Genomic DNA, 18,205 nt, shown 5'->3' on the forward strand with positions numbered 1-18,205 from the left:
CTCAAATTTTCAATTTTATTATTTTTGTCCTCAAAATTGTCATATTTTAGGGATCAAAACTATCTTTTATTCATATTCTCATAATCAATGTAGAAGGACATTAGTACTAGGACTAAATTAACTCAAATTAATGACTTTGAGGACTAAAATGACAAAATTGAAACTTAAGGGACTAAAATAAAAAAAGCAACGCATACTTTAAGAATTAAAACTATCTTTTATCCTTTTTGTTCAGTAAAACCAACGAGAAAAGAATAGTTTAGTCATTAAACTTCACGAAAATAAATATTTTATGTATACTTACATTGTTTTATTGAGTTTAATGACTAAAATATTTTTTTTGATCGGTTTTATTTACCGAAAATAAGCAAATGATTTAGATTGAAAATAAATAAAAAAATATAGAATTTAAATTAACAAAATTAAAAATTCAAAGTTTGTTTTGTTAGATTGAACTTGTCTGGTCCATGCTATTGGTTTGGTTTAATTTTTGTTAGATTGGGTTCTAGTTCCTGTTTTCAAAATGATTGAAATTAGTCTAATTCTGGATTCTAAAGTTTTGATTACGCGTTTGAATCATTATATATATATAAATATTTTTGTATATAAAAATTACTAATGAGATTTGAAATGAAAGTAAAATTGACAAATTCTAATCAACTTAACTAAATTAATTAATGTTTGCTTATTATGGAGAGGTAAAAGATTGGTCCAAACCTGAAGCAATTAGGCAAAGCAGCCCAAAATAAAGGGAAGGCCTAGATGAATTTTCTAAGGAGCCCATTAGAGACAACTAGTGGTACAATGGTGCGTGGGTAAGAGCGCGAGGACCAATGAAGAGTAAAGATCTCCTTCTAGAAGGAGATTTGCAAAATGTAAGAGGAGAGTCAGATTCATCCTTATCCAATGGTGGAAACATTAGACAACAAATATAGGAGTATAGGTCATGCCTACTAGACAGTAAGTCCGTTCAATCAACCTGATCTGACGTACACAATGCTTAGTAAGTTGGCCACTAGCACCTTGTTGGAAAATGGCTTTGAAAAGCTTTGAAAAATTCATATTTTTTGCTAACTTCGAGCATTAATTAAGGTGGGACCCAAGCATTATTTTTAACGTTTTTTATTGGGTTCATGTTTAATGTCGCATGGTAAAAAAAATCGTGTATTTGGTTGCTCAAAACCATTTCCGGATGAACGAGAATTCAACGCGTATTTTCAGATTCGTGGAAATGGATTTAGGTGGATTTCTTACACATTTGTAAAATATGTTTATCCCATATTAGAAAGGCTTAAGGTTTTTAATGGGTTTATATACCTTAGCTTAGGATACTTGGGATGCGCCCCAAGGGGTACCCAAGTTTGTGGAAGTGTGAGGTTATAGGTAAAGCGGGTTAGACCCATTAAACCCAAAACAAAAACCACACACGCGCCACCGTTGCCGTTCATCCAGGCTGGGGTTGGGCTTGTCCGGCCCAATACTTATCTTTTTGAACCAAAAACATTTGAATTTTATTTATTTAATTTTGAATTTCGGTTTCAAAATTCCAATAAATTGCAGTTTTTTTTTTCCTTTCACTCAAATAGATCCCTACGTGTGTTAGCCCACCCAAACTGATTCAAAATAGGTTCGTACCGGTTGAATTCAAATATGTATCTGTTCAAACAAATTTGTATCTGTTCAATCTGTCCGAACAGGTTTTTACCTGTTCGGAAAAGCCACTTGCTCTTCTATATAAAGCCTTTCCATTCCAGCAATTCTTTGGTATAAAAAATTTTCCCTCAAAACTTCGCCATCTTCTTCTAGTTTTCTTTAGTGTTTATGCATCTGTTCATCATTTAAATTTAAAAAGAAAGAGAAATAGTTACAACAGAGTTTTGGTTCGTAAGACTTGATTTTGTAGTGCTGCAAATTCAAGTATTAGTTGTTGCATCCTGGGAAGTTGACGCCGGTAAATCTCGAAGCACCAGAGCGATGGCGAAATTTACTTTAAGGAGATTGTATCCAACACAAGCCTCGACTTTAATTTCTGTTAGCGTTTAATTCAGAATTTAATTTATATAATTATTTTCTGAATTATTTTATTTTGTTGTTTATTTAATTTATACATTTCATTTACACACACACACCGCTGGGTGTAACAATCATAAAGTAGATTTATATTTTTTAGACAGATGAATATTTTGTTTTGAAAAATTAAATAGTAGTCATATACTGTTTAATTTCTTAAATAGTAGTAATATACTGTTTATTATTGGAATTTTGTTACAAAATATTATTCTGTATATTTTGTGTGTAATTTATATTTTGTATAAATTTTTGATTGGTACAATTTTATTTATTTTTTATTTCGCCAGAATTATAACAACTAAAATAAATAGTATTAAGACTGTTATTACTCAAACCCCCACACCTGTTGTACTAGTGATTACTCCGGCAGTACAGGTAAATCATAGGAAGAATCCAGAAAAATTCAATGGAAATGATTTTAAAAGATGGCAACAAAAGATGATGTTTTATCTTACTACATTGAATTTGGCTCGCTTCACTCATGAAAAAGCTCCGGCACTAAATGAGGTGGCAAATGGTTGCCGTAGTTGATGCATGGAAACATGGTGATTTTCTGTGTCAGAATTATATCCTTAATGGGTTGGACAATACACTGTACAATGTATATAGTGTCAAAAGCACTGCTAAAGAACTGTGGAAATCTCTAGATCATAAGTACAAGACAGAAGATGCCGGTACAAAAAAAATTGTTGTCGACCGTTTTCTAGATTTTAAAATGATAGATTTCAAGATAGTTATTAGCCAGGTTCAAGATCTCCAATTAATTCTCCATGACATACTTGCGGAAGGGATGGTTCTCAGTGAATCTTTCCAAGTAGCGGCAATCATTGAAAAATTGCCACCATCCTGGAAAGAATTCAAGAATTATCTAAAACATAAGTGCAAGGAGATGAAATTGGAGGAACTAATAGTGCGGCTCAGAATTGAGGAGGACAACCATGGTTTTGACAAGAAGTCAGGAAACCATGTCATGCAAGCTAAAGCAAATGTTGTGGAACATGGACAAGGGTCCAAGTTCAACAACAAGAAGTGGAAGCATGATGGCAATGGTCTGAAACAAGGATCCACAAATAAGATCAATAAAGGGATCAATAACGGGTTCAACAAGAGGTTCAAAGGCAAGTGTTTTGTGTGAGGCAAAGATGGACATTGCGCTAAGGATTGTCACATTCACAAGAACAAAGGGAGTTCAAGCAAAAAGCCAGCACAAGCCTACATAGCCGGGGATTTTTATCTTTCTGATGGAGTGGCACGCATCAATCTTACTGGAGTAGTTTCTAAAGCAAATTTGGTGGGCAATCCCAAGGAGTGGTGGGTAGATACTGGAGCAACCCGCCATATCTGTGCAGATAAGAAAATGTTCACAACCTACAAAGTGGTGGAAAGTAGGGAACAACTTTTTATGGAAAACTCCTCCACATCAACTGTAGAAGGACAAGGAAGGACTGTGCTGAAAATAACCTCAAGGAAAGAACTCACACTCAATAATGTACTCCATGTGCTAGAAATTCGCAAAAAATTGATTTTCGGGTTATTGTTGATCAAGAATGGGTTTAAATTAGTCTTTGAATCCGATAAGGTTGTACTCTCCAAGAGTGGCATGTATATGGGGCGAGGTTATATAAGTGATGGGCTTTTTCAGCTCAATGTAAATATTGTTGTACCAAATTTGGCTATTAATAATAAGAACACATCTTCTATTTATATTGCTGAATCTTCTTTTTTTTATGGCATGGTAGATTAGGACATGTCAATTTTAATTCTTTGCGTAGATTTGTTGTTTTAGAATGTTTGCCAAACTTAGAGTTTGATCCTAATCATAAATGTGAGACTTTTGTTGAGGTAAAACTCAATAAGGCATCATTTAATAAAGTAAAAAGAAGTATTGTACCTCTAAGTTTAATTCATACAGATATCTGTGATTTAAAATTTGTTCAAACTAGAGGAGGTAAAAAGTACTTTATTACTTTCATTGATGATTGCGCTCGATATTGCTTTGTTTACTTATTGAGAAATAAAGATGAAGCCTTAGAAGTTTTTAAGCAATATAAACTTGAGGTTGAAAATCAACTTGGCAAAACTATTAAGATAGTGAGAAGTGACAAAAATGGTGAGTATGATGCACCATTTGAGAAATTTTGTTCTGAACATGACGTTATTCACCAAATCACTGCACCCTATTCTCCTCAGTCAAATGGAGTTGCTGAGAGAGAGTCAAACTCTTAAAGAAGCAATTTTGTCTGCTAACTTTATCCTTAACAGGGAACCCCACAAGAAACTTAATCAAACACCTTATGAATTATGGAAAGGTCGGTGACCTGCCTACAATTACCTTAAAGTGTGGGGGAGTTTGGCCAAGTTGGCAATTCCTAGGCCCAAAACGACTAACATAGGACCAAAAATCGTTGATTGTGTGTTCATTGGTTATGCAAATAATAGTAGTGCATATAGATTTTTAGTTCATAGATCTGAAAATCCTGATATGCATGTAAACACTATTATTGAGTCAAGGAATGCGTCATTTTTTAAACACATTTTTCTATACAAGGAAATTGTAGAGACAAGTTCAAATAAAAGAACTTTTGATACTGTTATGGGTAACAGTGAAGACAAAAATGATAGTGAAGCAGATGAACCTAGACGTAGCAAGAGGGCTAGGATCTCTAAGTCATTTGGTCTAGATTTTCTAACATATTTGTTAGAAAATGAGCCTCGAAACTTCAAGGAAACAATGTCAAGTCATAAGCTCCATTGTGGAGAGAGGCTGTGAATAGTGAAATTGAATCAATACTACAAAATCATACTTAGGAACTGGTGGATCTTCTACCAGGGTGGAAACCTCTTGGATATAAGTGGATATTCAAGAGAAAAATGAAAGTAGATGGTTCAATAAACAAATACAAGACTAGGCTTGTTGTTAAGGGTTACAGGCAGAAGGAAGGCCTTGATTATTTTGACACATATTCACCAGTGACAAGAACATATATTCGCATGTTAATTGCAATTGCAGCTTTGTATAATCTGGAGATACATCAGATGGATGTTAAAACCATTTTTTTAAATGGCGAGTTAGATAAGGAAATCTATATGGAACAATCGGAAGGGTTTCAAGTTCCCAGCCAAGAGAAAAAAGTTTGTAAACTTGTCAAATCTCTTTATGGATTAAAACAAGCTCTGAAACAATGGCATGAACAATTTGATCACGCTATGCTTTCGGATGGTTTTAAAATAAACGAATGTGAAAAATGCATCTATGTTAAAAGTGCAGACAAAGGCTATGTCATAGCTTGTCTTTATGTGGATGACATGCTTATAATTGGAAGCAATAATGACATAATTAAGTCTACAAAGAAAATGTTGAACAAAAAGTTTGACATGAAAGATCTAGGAGTAGTAGATGTAATTTTAGGAATAAAAATTACTAGAACATCTGAAGGATATGTGTTATCTCAATCTCATTATGTTGAGAAAATTCTAGAGAAATTTGGAAAGCATGACGACCGTCTGTAGACACCCCATTTTTGACCGTCCTCAAGACTAGGATGTTCTTGTAGGTTCATCCAGCAACAAGTTTGATTGCTCGTCAAGTGTCTGACTTTCGCGACGGAATGCTCTAGGTTTGATCCTTCCAAGCCCTATTTCCATTATGTCTCATTTTTGGACCATGTGTTGGTCTTTGCTTTGTGGTGTCCTTGATGGCCTGCCGGGCATCATAGACGGCTGCTGGCCATGGGCTAGGCCCTGTCGGCCATCATTAGGCCCTGTCGGCCATAAATGAGGCACTGCCAGCCACCACTGATGGTCGGTCGGCCACCTTTATTTTAAAAGATATTTTCTCAGATATTTTGAGCCAGTTGTGGCTCACTGAGCCATCCTCCATACACGTGGATGGAGGGATGAAAGCAAGCTTTAAGCTTGTCAAGCAAGCTTTTGCTTACATTGCCTATATAAGGGGAGGACTTTCCCTCTATTTGGAGGTTAAGAAATTTTAGAGACAAAATCTCTCTCTCTCTCTCTCTCTAGAGTTCTCACTCTCTCTCTCTCTCTCTATATATATATATATATATATTGTGCTCTATAGTGCTTAGAAGTGTGTTTTCTTCACATTTTTGCAAAGAAACACCTAGTCAAACACCACTACCTTGGAGCTGAGGTCCTTGAAGGTTTGTTTAGAGTTCAAAAAGATGGTTTTTGACTCAGAAGTTGTCAGCTTGCTGTTATGCTTCAAGGGTGAGCATAGTCCCACTTTTAAGCCTATTTTTGTATACTATATTAGCCACCTTTGCATGCTATTTTAGGTTTGGTTGTTAACTACAAAAAGCTCTATTTTTAAGTGTTAAAAATGTTCGTTTGAGGCCCTGTGGGAGTTGGGGGTGTTTCACCCCCTTGTATGCCTTATTTGCTAAGCTTTTGGGCTATCCTTTAAAGCTTTTGGAACTATCTCTTTTTGCCCTTTTAACCACTGAATTCCAGAGGAATTTTAGTGGCGGAAAGAAGGTTTTGAGGTCCCAAATAGTAGGGGGTGGTCCCCTCTCCTCTTGTCTTGCTTGCATGTCTTGTTGGCCTACCAAATGAGCATGCATTTCTCCTTCTTTTAAGCTGAGTTCAAGCATGTTTTTGTGACTTTTTGGGCCTGCTCTAACTCTTTTTTAGGCTGGTTTGGTTATTGCTTGCATGCTTCTTACACTTTAATCTTGTTAATTAGCCTTGTATGCTTAATGCTTTAGCCCACCATTCTAGCTTATTTTGGCCACACTCTAGCATCTTTTTACTCATGTTTTAGCATGCTTAAACTCTATTTGAAGTGGTCTTGGCCCTTTGAGGCTTGCTTTGTATAGCTATAGTGTAAAGGCCTTTGACTAGCTTTGAGTTTCAAAGTCCCTAACATGCTTTGTCTGTGATGATTGCATGCCTTAGCCTCAGTTCTCACATGATTTCAGTGTATATAGCATAGTCACACTCTCACATATTCCACTCTTTCATAGCTTTTGTGAGTTGTGCCTTATGCCTTGTTTATGAGCCAATGCTTGAGCATGATTTATCACCTCATGAACTTCCTTCTCAGCATGTTTTGGCCTTTGTTTTGACATGATCGAGCTCTGTCCATAGTTGGTTTGGCGGTTTAGGCCATGTATTGCGTGCCTCTTGTGTGAATGCCTTGACTAGCTATGAGTTTTGAGGCCTTCAACATGTTATGCATGTGATGTTTGCATGGTATGGCACCATTTAGCATGTTTTTTCAGTGCATATAGTGTAGTCACGCTCTCATATACCTCACTTCTTCATGGCTTTTGAGGGTTGTGTATTATGCCTCGCTAATAGGCCAACATGTGTGCATGTTCTTCTAGCATTTTGAGCTCCCATTTCAGCATGTTTAGACCATTGTTTTGGCATGATTGAGCTCTGTCTGGAGTTGGTTTGGTCATTTGTGCTATGTATTGCATGCCTCTTGTATGATGCACTTCACTAGCCTTAGTGTTTTGGGCCCTTAACTTGTTTTGCATGTATTGCTTACATGATAGAGTCTTGTGCATGCCACTTTGACATTGAAATATCTGTCATCTTTCCTATTAGAGGACTTTCACAATTGGACCAACTGGTTAAGGAATTTATTGGTAATCTAAAATGTGTAAACAAAATCAACCAAGTAAAACATGCCAAGATAAGCATGTTGTTTGCATTGCATGGTGTTTAATCGGACGTTATATTGACAGAAGATGAATTGGTTCATTTCATACTTGAAGTGATGAAAATGAGCCAATTCTCTTTGTCTCCATTGCCTTTGATCACTCATGATAAGGTTGTGGTCTTAGTGTCTTGTTTATTGTGCATTTATTGAATGTGTACAAGACTGGATCTTTGGCCATCAAGCATTGTATGCTTGATTGATGGTCTTGGATCCAATGATCCCCCTCCTTTGATGTTTTGAGATGATATGGTGTGGCATAGTACACACATGTTCCTAGGGAGACCCTCCATTTCCACTATTTTGTGTTCTGTTGCAGTTTGGTGTCACAGTACACCAGTGGCCGGCAGTGTCACATTCATGGCCGTCACCCTTGCATTGTTGGCCAGTAGAGGCCCATCTTTGGCCGGCAGATGGCCGTCAGAAGCTCTTCATGGCCGGCAGGTCACTGGTGCACTCCTCAGCATTGTTTTGGTAAGGTTCAGCAGAAATTCTTAAGGATACCTTGCAAACAGAGCCTCTAAAGAGCAAACTGGAGAGCTTTTCGGGGCTAAAACCAAGCATGCATCTTCATCTTCTTCAAACAGAGCTGGAGTAGCTTAGTTTTTAAAGCTTTACTTGTTAGTTAGCTTGAATTTGTAAATTAGTTAATTTGTTAATTAGTTAATTGTTGTAATAATTAGTAAGTAGTATACTAGTTATTCCTTTTGGTTTGTAATAGTCTAATTAGCTTAATTAGATTAGTAGCTTAGCTTAGCTGAAGATTAGCTTAGCTTTTATTCGGACCCACCATCGCGAAGGCACAATGTTGTAATAAGGGTGCGTGTGTGTGTGCATGTCTTCCAACCCCATTTCTTTCTCCCTTTCACTTATCAGCTTTTGATGGTTAGTTTAGGGCACGTTTTGTTTAGCATACCTTATGCTTGCATGTTTGCATCTATTCATTTGTATTGCATGCACCGGGCTAGGCGCATCATTCAAACTGTATCGTATTTCAATACCTATTTAAATGCATGTTATCAAGTGCTGCATTCATATGCCATCTTAGATAGCCGAGCCTATTAATTGCATTTTGCATGTGTTGCGTTAGGCATTTTAACATAATTAGGATCATGCATTGATTTCTAACTAGTTTTCTGTTTTGGCTTGGAGTACACTGTGAGTATTTATGCTTTAGCATCTTGCACGAGTGTGAGTGTTGCCATGGCAGCATGCCTGCCATGAGGCTATTTGCTTAAATGATTAACTACATGAATGCCTATGGATGAAGGCTTCATTACTTGAATTGGAACAATTCATCAAAATGTGAGTTTTAAGCCCACTTAGAGTGGCAAATCATCATGTTTTAAGCCCACATTGTTTGGTGGCAAATCTGCATTTCTAAGCCCACTTGAGGGTGGCAAATTTAAATCATTTTCAAAAACAAACATTGAATTGTTTTGTTCCAATTTAGGCGATTTAGTCTATACTTATGTGTTGTGCGCATCACATAGTAAGTTAGCTAAATAACCGGAATAAGAACACATGTGTTTATAAAAGAACATATCTTGTTTAGTAGAGGCCGATCCTTTGATTGGGCGAGCGGGGGTGCTCATTTCAGGACCTTCCCCTCTCATACCGAAGTTCCCGAGCCGAGGCAACTTTGGTGATGACGGACACGTGGCCTTAGGCACGAGTCAGGGTTTCCTAAATCTCTCAAAATAAAATATTTAGGTGGCGACTCTGTAATCTGGCGAAGTAGTCCATGTTTGGCGCTTTTGATTCAAAATTGATTTTCCAAAACCAATTGCCAAATTTGGACAATTTGGTGATTTATCAGTCTTACATTGCACTTTGTGAGATTAGATTTAGAACTGTAACGGGAGTCCGAACTGTAGTAGCACAGACCTAATTCGCGCCCTCTTCGAAAGAAGGGCGCACGGAGAGTGTTTTGGGCTATCTACAGTTTCTGGCGACTCTGTTGGGGATTTAGAGAACTTGACTCGAACTCATGATATGTTGTTTTATCTATACTTATGTGTTTCTTTGCATTGCATTTGCATTGGTGCACTTAAGTCATAGTGTTTGCCATATGTTATTCCTGAACTGTTTGCCAGAGGCTTGCTTGGAAAAGTGTGCCATAAGGCTAACCAGTTACTGGCTTTGCCACGATGGGAACACAAGCCTTGGTTTTTACCGAGGCACCCTTTTTGACCATTCGACCTAGTTGCATATCGGAAGCCATCGAAACCATTCCAAACTAGGATAGGTTGCTTACTTGAATGTAGGTTGTTTGAAACCGCATGCGTGCGTAGTGAAACCCTAGCTTTTAACGAAATTAGGACATGGAAACCCTACCCCACCATAGGGGTGTTTTGGCTATCACTTGCTTGATATGTGCTATCAGAGTGTATCTCTACAGGTTGTATGTATCAGTTGCAAGTCTGGGTATTAGTCTGAGGACATCAGTATTTGGGGGTATCAGATTTGAGGCAGTGATTTGGGGGCAGAGATCAGTGTTTGAGAACAGTTTGTTCAGCTTACGATATTAACTGCATGTTATCCTTATCTAAAGCCAGAATGCTGTTCGTTTTCTAATTTTTGTTTTTTTTTGCTTTATTTATCTTTTTGCAAGGTAGTATTGCTTCATTGCTTCCGAAAGGCAGATACCCCCCGAGCACTCTGGACCAGAGTTGGGAGAGTTCATCGATCTGAGGATCTAATTGACGGAAAACCAGTGTTGGTTTCTTTACCCTCGGTTACGAGACAGAGGTTGTCCAGGCACAAATCACCAGTACAGCGGTTACTAGATCAGCGGTCCTTATCCACCTTACTTGTGCGCAGTTGGGCTGAGATATCTGCTCCTATCTCAGAGAGAGGATACAGAATTGTTCAGTCTGATCAGCATTTTACAGTCAGCATGGAGGGCATGATGCGTCAACTCCAGGAGACCATGCAGGCCATGCAGCAGGATGCTGCTCATCAGGCAGAGGTTGCTGCTCATCAGGCGAAGGTTACCGGTCGTCAGGCAGAAGTTGTAGCTTAGCAGGCAGAATTAATTGCTAGGCTTCAACAACAGCAGCAACCACAACAAGCCGGAGCATTTGCTTCGCATCCACCCTTACCCCTACCTAGAATTCCAATACTCGGGGAAACAGCTACCGTCCAGGAGAATACTGACGTTCCAACGGGGCCAGTCCCGCCACCAGTTTTGCCGTAGACTTCAAAGACACCAGCCTTCTCAACAGATACACCGTTTGAATTCGAGGTGGATCCAACCGTGCTGAAAGTGAGTAAGCTTGAAAAGCTGTTCAAGCGAGCCCAGGGAGTTAATTCAATCCCGGACATAGAGAATGGATACACTGATTCGGCGGTGATATTTCCGAACAGGTTCAAGATGCCTCACATCGACCGTTTTGACAGGTCAAGAGATCTCATGGTCCACCTGAGGTTGTTTTCAGATGTTTTGCGCCCGATGGGCTTGACAAGATTACAGAAGCTCTCCCTTTTTGGTCGGACCTTGTCAGGTATCGCAACCATCTGGTACGCCAAGCTGGAAGATTCAGTGACACGAAGTTGGGAGGAGATGTATGAGGCTTTCCTCGCCCAGTATTCATACAACACCCAAATCAAGGTCACGACCCGTGATCTTGAGGTGACCCAGCAAGAGCCGAAAGAGGGCTTTTCTGACTTTGTTACTCGATGGAGGGCTAAGGCCTCTATGATGATAACTCGGCCACTCGAAAAGGATCAGATAAGAATGGTTGTGTACAACCTACAGCCAAAGCTGATGCAAAGAATGATAGTCTTACCCCTCCCCACCTTTGCTGACTTGCACGAGATTGGGGTACAGATTGAGGATGCTATGAAGCAAGGTCTGATCGACCCGGAGAAGGAACAGCCCAAGAGGGCATTTGCACGAGGTTCGAATGCAGCTGCAAGAACTTCTAACGTCGGCATGGTCACCACCACGCCAAAAACAGCCACACCGTTTACAGGAACCTTTGCACCCAGCTCACAACCTACTAAAAACCAAGCCTGATGCCAGAGAGTATTCACCCCGCTATATATGACTTTGTCTAAAACCTTAGGAGTCTTGATCAAGAAAGGGCATTTGAAGCCCTTAGAGCCGCGGCCATTACCAAACAAACTTCCTTCTTCCCATAACCAGGCCAAATATCGCGCTTTTCACTAACAACACGGCCATGACACCGACTTCTGCTACAGGCTACGTCATGAGATTCAGGATCTCATTGACAATAAGGTGATAGCGCCTCTAGAAAAACCAAATGTTACTACTAACCTCTCCCACCACATAATCAAAACCCTTTACCTAGGCAGGTAAACTTCATCCAAACAACGGCCAGCCTGTTTGATCCTAGCATACACATCACTTCCTCCCACCTACCTAAGCCTGAGGTGTTCATTCCAGATAGCATAGACTTGTGCATGTTGAGCACCTCCCTAACCCAGCCCGAGCTAGTGGTGGTGACTATCGAAGTTAGAACCGGGGTGACCATGGAGGAGAATGGGAGTGTTGGTTTAGAACTTGAGGGATCTGGGAGCTTTACCGAGGAAGCATACAACTCACGTGGATATATTGTGTCAACAGATCAGGTTAAGCCAAGGGTAGAGTTGCCAACTGGGGCAGAGATCAGTGTGGTCTGGGAGGATGGATCGAGTCAGGGGCTAGATGACCTAGCGGAGTTGGAGGAGGACATTGCTAATCTGCAGTTCTTTAACGAGCAGGATCCGGGAGATGCGAGCATCAATTGGTTTGACCTAAATGGATCAGCAGATACCACTGGGTGGCTCAGTGATGAGCCAGATGTTGTTGAGGAGCCTCAATCAGAACAGGGACTACCAGAGACGGGAACATCTTTAGTGGCCGAAATGGCCGAGAATTAGCAAGAATCACCGGAGAGCACCGGTGCGAAGAATTTTGCTCGGAATTTGGGCAATTTGTGTACAGTAGACACTGAACAGGAAGCCGTGTTGAAGAGGTTTGAGTAGGAGAAAATAGAGAATGACGAAAGGGCTAGAAAAGCCAAGGCACCTGAGGGGGCAGAATGTGTTGCGAACACAGGAACAGTTGCGGTGGAACCGGACAGTTGTCTATCGGTTGTCGATGGCATGTGGTGGGAAGACGATGACTTACGTCTTGCCCACACTGACGAGAACTGGGGACAGAATCAACCAGATGATATCTGGTTGATCGAGGAGGTTGACCATATGACTCAGAGTGGGCGGTACTTCAAGTCCCCGCACTTGGACCAGCTGGAGGCATCTGGGAAAGACAAAGAAGCAGAGAGGCAGAAAGAAAAACTGCTAGAGAAGGAAGCTGTGCTGAAACAGCTATAGAATATCCAAGCAGACATGTCTATCTGGGGACTGCTTATGGCCTCGAGGGTGCATAGACAAGCCGTCCTTACAGCCATGGATAGGGCCAAGCTTTTGATTGATACCACACCCGAGCAGTTGGTGGGGTTGGTTTTCCTGGGCGGAGCTTCACCAACCCTAACCTTCACAGACAAAGAACTACCGCCTGAGGGCTCTGATCATAACAAGCCGCTCTATATCTCTATGGAGTGCAAGGGGAAATGGATACCGGTGGTCCTGGTCGATACGGGGTCTGCAATCAATGTATGTCCATCGAGAATGGCGTATGCTATCAGGTTGAGCCCGCAGATTTCGTGCCTACAGCCCAGGTAATACGGGCCTATGATAACACCAGTCGGGAGGTGATGGGGACGGTACAGATCAAAACTCATGTTGGCCCGGGACAGCAAGATATTGAGTTTCATGTCTTGGATGTTCCAGCCACCTTCAATCTACTCCTTGGGCGGCCGTGGTTGCACCATGTGAGGGCAGTCTCTTCTACCTTACACTAGATGTTGAAGTACCCCCATGGGAAGGGGGTAGCAATAGTTTTTGGGAACTCGTCCATACATCCGCCGCCAAAGGTTTCTACACCAGTTCTGGAGATTGAGCATGGCGTGGAGGATGTGTTTTTGTCAGGATTCACCTTAGCTGAGGCTTAGGTTGTAGAGGATATGCTAGCTGTTAATGAGGGACTATACGTTAGTGCACAATTCGTTTACCTCATGAACAAGCTTCAACACATGCCCGATATGGGATTGGGACGAAGTGGCCGGAAATGCGTCACAGCATCGGCCGAAGTGCCGCATAACCCATATACCTTTGGTTTAGGTTATCTGCCTACCAAGGAGGATTGGGCAAGGAAAGGAAGAGAGATGGCTGGAAGAGCCAAGGCAAAGCAAGCTGAGAAGCACTACGAGTTGGTGCACAGACCTATCCAAGGAACCCTGAATGGACACTTCGTCCAGGAGGGGAAAGATTTCTCATTTTGTGGCTTTCCAAAGCCATGGCTGAATTCAAAGAGGCGGTGTATGCCCGGCTTCAAGATCTTTTTTGACCTTCAGTTGTCAGGGGATGAAGTTGCCGAAGAGCAGACAGACCCACCAGCTAAGGCAGAGCAATGCAAGGAGGAAGAGTCCAAGAGCACAAAACTAGAAATGGAGGTAGCACTAGCTTGTCTCCTCTCAGATCCTCAGATCGTACTGGAGTGCTTGGGGGATAACTTCTCAGTTTCCATGATTGGGGATCAAGCGGTTGTGGGCCCATCTTCTAGCATTCTCGATGCATCCATTGCACCTTCCCTCGTTTGGCAGTATGAGGAAGGCTTTTCGTCAAGCAGTTCTGGGTCAGGTAATGAGCTGGAATTTGATTCCACTGAGTCTGTGGAGTCAGAATCAGATTCTAGCTCTTCTAAGTCTGAGTCTGGTATTCCTGGGGGTGATAACCCGGATGCCACTGTCCTATCCAGGTTGTCTTTTTCATTTTCCTTTAAGTCTGTTGTAACCTAAGGATCAAACGGATTGGATGTTATTAATGAGAATGGTACGGCTGTGGCTTCTAAGTACTTTTCTGTGCCTTTAGTTTATTACATTAATCAGGACTTTCAAAACTTTAATGAAAACGACGAAGAAGAAATTCCTCCGATTTTGAAACATTTGCTTAATCAAGAGTAAGAGAGGTTTGTAAAACCTTTGGTTAATGAAATCACCTCAATTAATGTTGGTACTGAGAAGGACCCGCGGCTGGTCCAGATCGGGTCCACGTTGTCTTCGGAGGAGTGCGAGCGATTAGTCTCTTTATTAAAAGATTTCAAAGATGTTTTCACGTGGTCCTACGAAGACATGCCTGAAATCGATCCTGAGATTGTACAGCACCGGATCCCTCTTGACCTAGAGGCTTGACCTGTTAAGCAGAAGCTCCGAAGGATCTGCCCGGATTGGGCTCTGAAAATCAAAGAAGAGGTCACCAAGCAGATCGACGCAGGGTTCCTGTTAGTATCTGAGTATCCAACTTGGTTGGCCAATATAGTTCCGGTGCCGAAGAAAGACAGTAGAATTCAGGTATGTGTGGATTTCAGGGATTTGAACAAAGCCAGTCCGAATGACGATTTTCCTCTGCCGCATATTGACGAATTAGTGGACTTCACTGCTGGGCATGCATTGCTCTCGTTTATGGATGGGTTTTCAGGCTACAATTAGATTTTGATGGCACCCGAAGACAGGGAGAAAACTACTTTCACTACCCCGTGGGGGACCTACTGTTATAAGGTGATGCCGTTCGATTTGAAGAATGTTGGGGCTACATATCAACAGGCTGCAACCACGATTTTGCACGATATGATCCATAAAGAGGTTGAGGTGTACGTGGACGACATGATTGTCAAGTCCAAGGAAAGAGAGGGCCACTACACCACCTTGTCGAAATTTTTCCAACGGATCAGAGAATATCGGTTGCGGCTGAATCCTCAGAAATGTACTTTCGGTGTTACAGCAGGGAAAATGCTGGGGTTCTTGATCACACAGGAGGGCATCGAGGTCGATCCTTCCAAAATCAAGGCCATCTTAGAAATGCCACCACCAAGGACTAAAAAGGAGGTGCAAGGCTTTCTAGGTAAAGTGCAATTCATAAGACGATTTATTGCAAAATTAATCTTGACTTGTGAAGCACTGTTTGGTCTCCTGAAGAAAGGAAAGAATTTCCATTGGGATGAATGATGCCAAGTTGCTTTCGAGCAGATTAAGCAATATTTACAGAACCCACATGTGTTGTCGTCGCCAGAGCCGGGGAAACCGTTGATTCTGTACCTATCAGTGACCGACATGACAATGGGCTGCATGCTTGCACAGGAATCTGAGGATAAAGTGGAGAAGGCTATCTACTACCTGAGCAAGAAAATGCTGGAGTATGAGACCCGCTACACTCCACTGGAGAAGGCTTGTTTGGCCTTGGTATGGGCTACCGGGAAGTTGAGGCACTACCTGTTAGCTCACTCTATAATACTGGTTTCGAGATTAGATCCCATCAAATATCTCTTTGATAAACCAGCACTTACAGGTAAGCTAGCCCATTGGTTGCTTCTTTTCTCTGAATTCGATCTGAAGTACATGACGTGCAAGTCTATGAAAGGAAAAACGGTAGCGGAGTTCTTAGCCTATCACCCAGTGGACGGGGATGAAGCAGTTGAATATCTGTTCCCAGATGAGGCCATTCTGCATGTTGAAGGAGAAACCTGGACTATGTACTTTGACGGAGCGTCATACCAGTACGGGTATGGTATAGGGGTGTTGCTGATAGCACCCGACAATTCCCGTATACCTTTAGCTTTCAAACTCCAGTTCAAAGTATCGAATAATGAGGCAGAGTATGAGGCATGTATTGCTGGACTGGAACTCGTCCTGGAACTAGAGGCAAAACGGTTGGATGCCATCGAGGACTCGAACCTTGTTGTATCACAAGCTAAAGGAGATTAGAAAGTTAAAGAAAAAAAGATGAAGATCTATCACCAGACCTTGGACGTGTTGATTCCTCGGTTTGAAAAACTGAACTTCGCTCATCTGTTAAGAGAGAACAACAGGTTCACTGATTCATTAACAACTCTATCTTCTATGATAGACATCCCTTTTGGAGTCCGGATGCGTTCGATCATCATTGAGCAGCGGTATGTGCCGGCCTATGAGCTGATTGCTGCCATAGATGAGGTACAAGATCAAAACCTCTGGTATTACGATATTTGGAACTTCTTGGAAAATGAGGCTTATCCACCTGGGGGCAAATGCCCAAGACAAAAGGGCAATTCGAAGAATGGCTGCTCAGTTCATCATCTGTGGGGGAAAACTGTACAAGCGGGGTCATCTTGGGATGCACAAGCTGTGTGTTGATGCTGGAGAATCTAAGCGCCTGATGGAGGCCATCCATGGAGAAGAGTGCGGAGTGCACATGAGCGGGGTGATGCTGGCTCGAAAAATCCTTAGACAGGGTTATTACTGGTCAACCATGGAGGAGGATTGTATTGGCTTTGTTCAGCGATGCCACAAATGCCAGATTCATGCAAATCGCATAAACATTCCGTTGTCGAAGCTGTACAACATGACTTCGCCATGGTTATTTTCAGTTTGGGGGATCGATGTGATTGAGGCAGTCACTCCGAAGGAATCGAACGGGCATGAGTACATTCTGGTAGCGATAGACTACTTCATGAAATGGGTTGAGGCCCAATCTTACGCGGTGTTGAAGGCGTCGCATGTTACTAAGTTCATCAGGAACAACATCATCTGTCGCTACAGGGTCCCGAATGAGATTATTTTAGATAATGGTTCCCACTTCAAGAAGGAGGTGATCGACTTGTTGGAGAAATATAACGTGGCTTTTCATAAGTCATCCACATACTGCCTGCAAACCAACGAAGCTGTTGAGGCCGCCAACAAGAACATCAAACATATTCTGCAAAAGATGGTGGAAACCTACAGGGACTGGCCAGATAAGCTGTCATTTGCTCTCTGGGGCTACTGGACTTCAATTCGAACTTCTACTGGGGCAACTACGTATTCCTTGGTCTATAGAATGGAGGCTGTTCTGCCTATCGAAGTTGAGGTTCTGTCATTGCGGGTTATAGCTGAGTGCCAGATAGCTGAGGCAGATTGGCAGCAAAGCAGGTTCGAAGAACTCATGTTGTTTGACGAGAAAAGGCTGAAAGCACTGTATCACGTCCAGGGTTATCAACGAAGAATTGTCAGGGCTTTTAACAAGAAGGTTAAGTCCAGGAATTTAAAAGAAGGAGATTTGGTGCTTAAAGATAATTGAGCTCCCATCCACGACCCTAGGGGCAAGTTCAGGCCTAATTGGATTGGTCCTTACATTATCAAGTCAATCTGGTCGGGTGGAGCTGTCATTCTTATGGACCTAGATGGCCTTGAGTTCTCCCAGTCAATCAACATAGACAAGTTAAAGAAATACTATCATTGAGTGGCTCGTTAGGTCGAAAACCTGAAAGGGCGACCTAAGCAAAAATTAGAGCACAAAAAATTTGAAATAATAAAAACTGAGCTCGCAAGGTTTAAAACCCAGAAAGGGCAGCCTTGGCAAAAGTTAGAG

The sequence above is a fragment of the Camellia sinensis genome, chromosome 2 (genome assembly GCF_055761805.1).
Source record: "Camellia sinensis isolate YWXY chromosome 2, ASM5576180v1, whole genome shotgun sequence".
In the NCBI taxonomy this organism is placed as follows: Eukaryota; Viridiplantae; Streptophyta; class Magnoliopsida; order Ericales; family Theaceae; genus Camellia; species Camellia sinensis.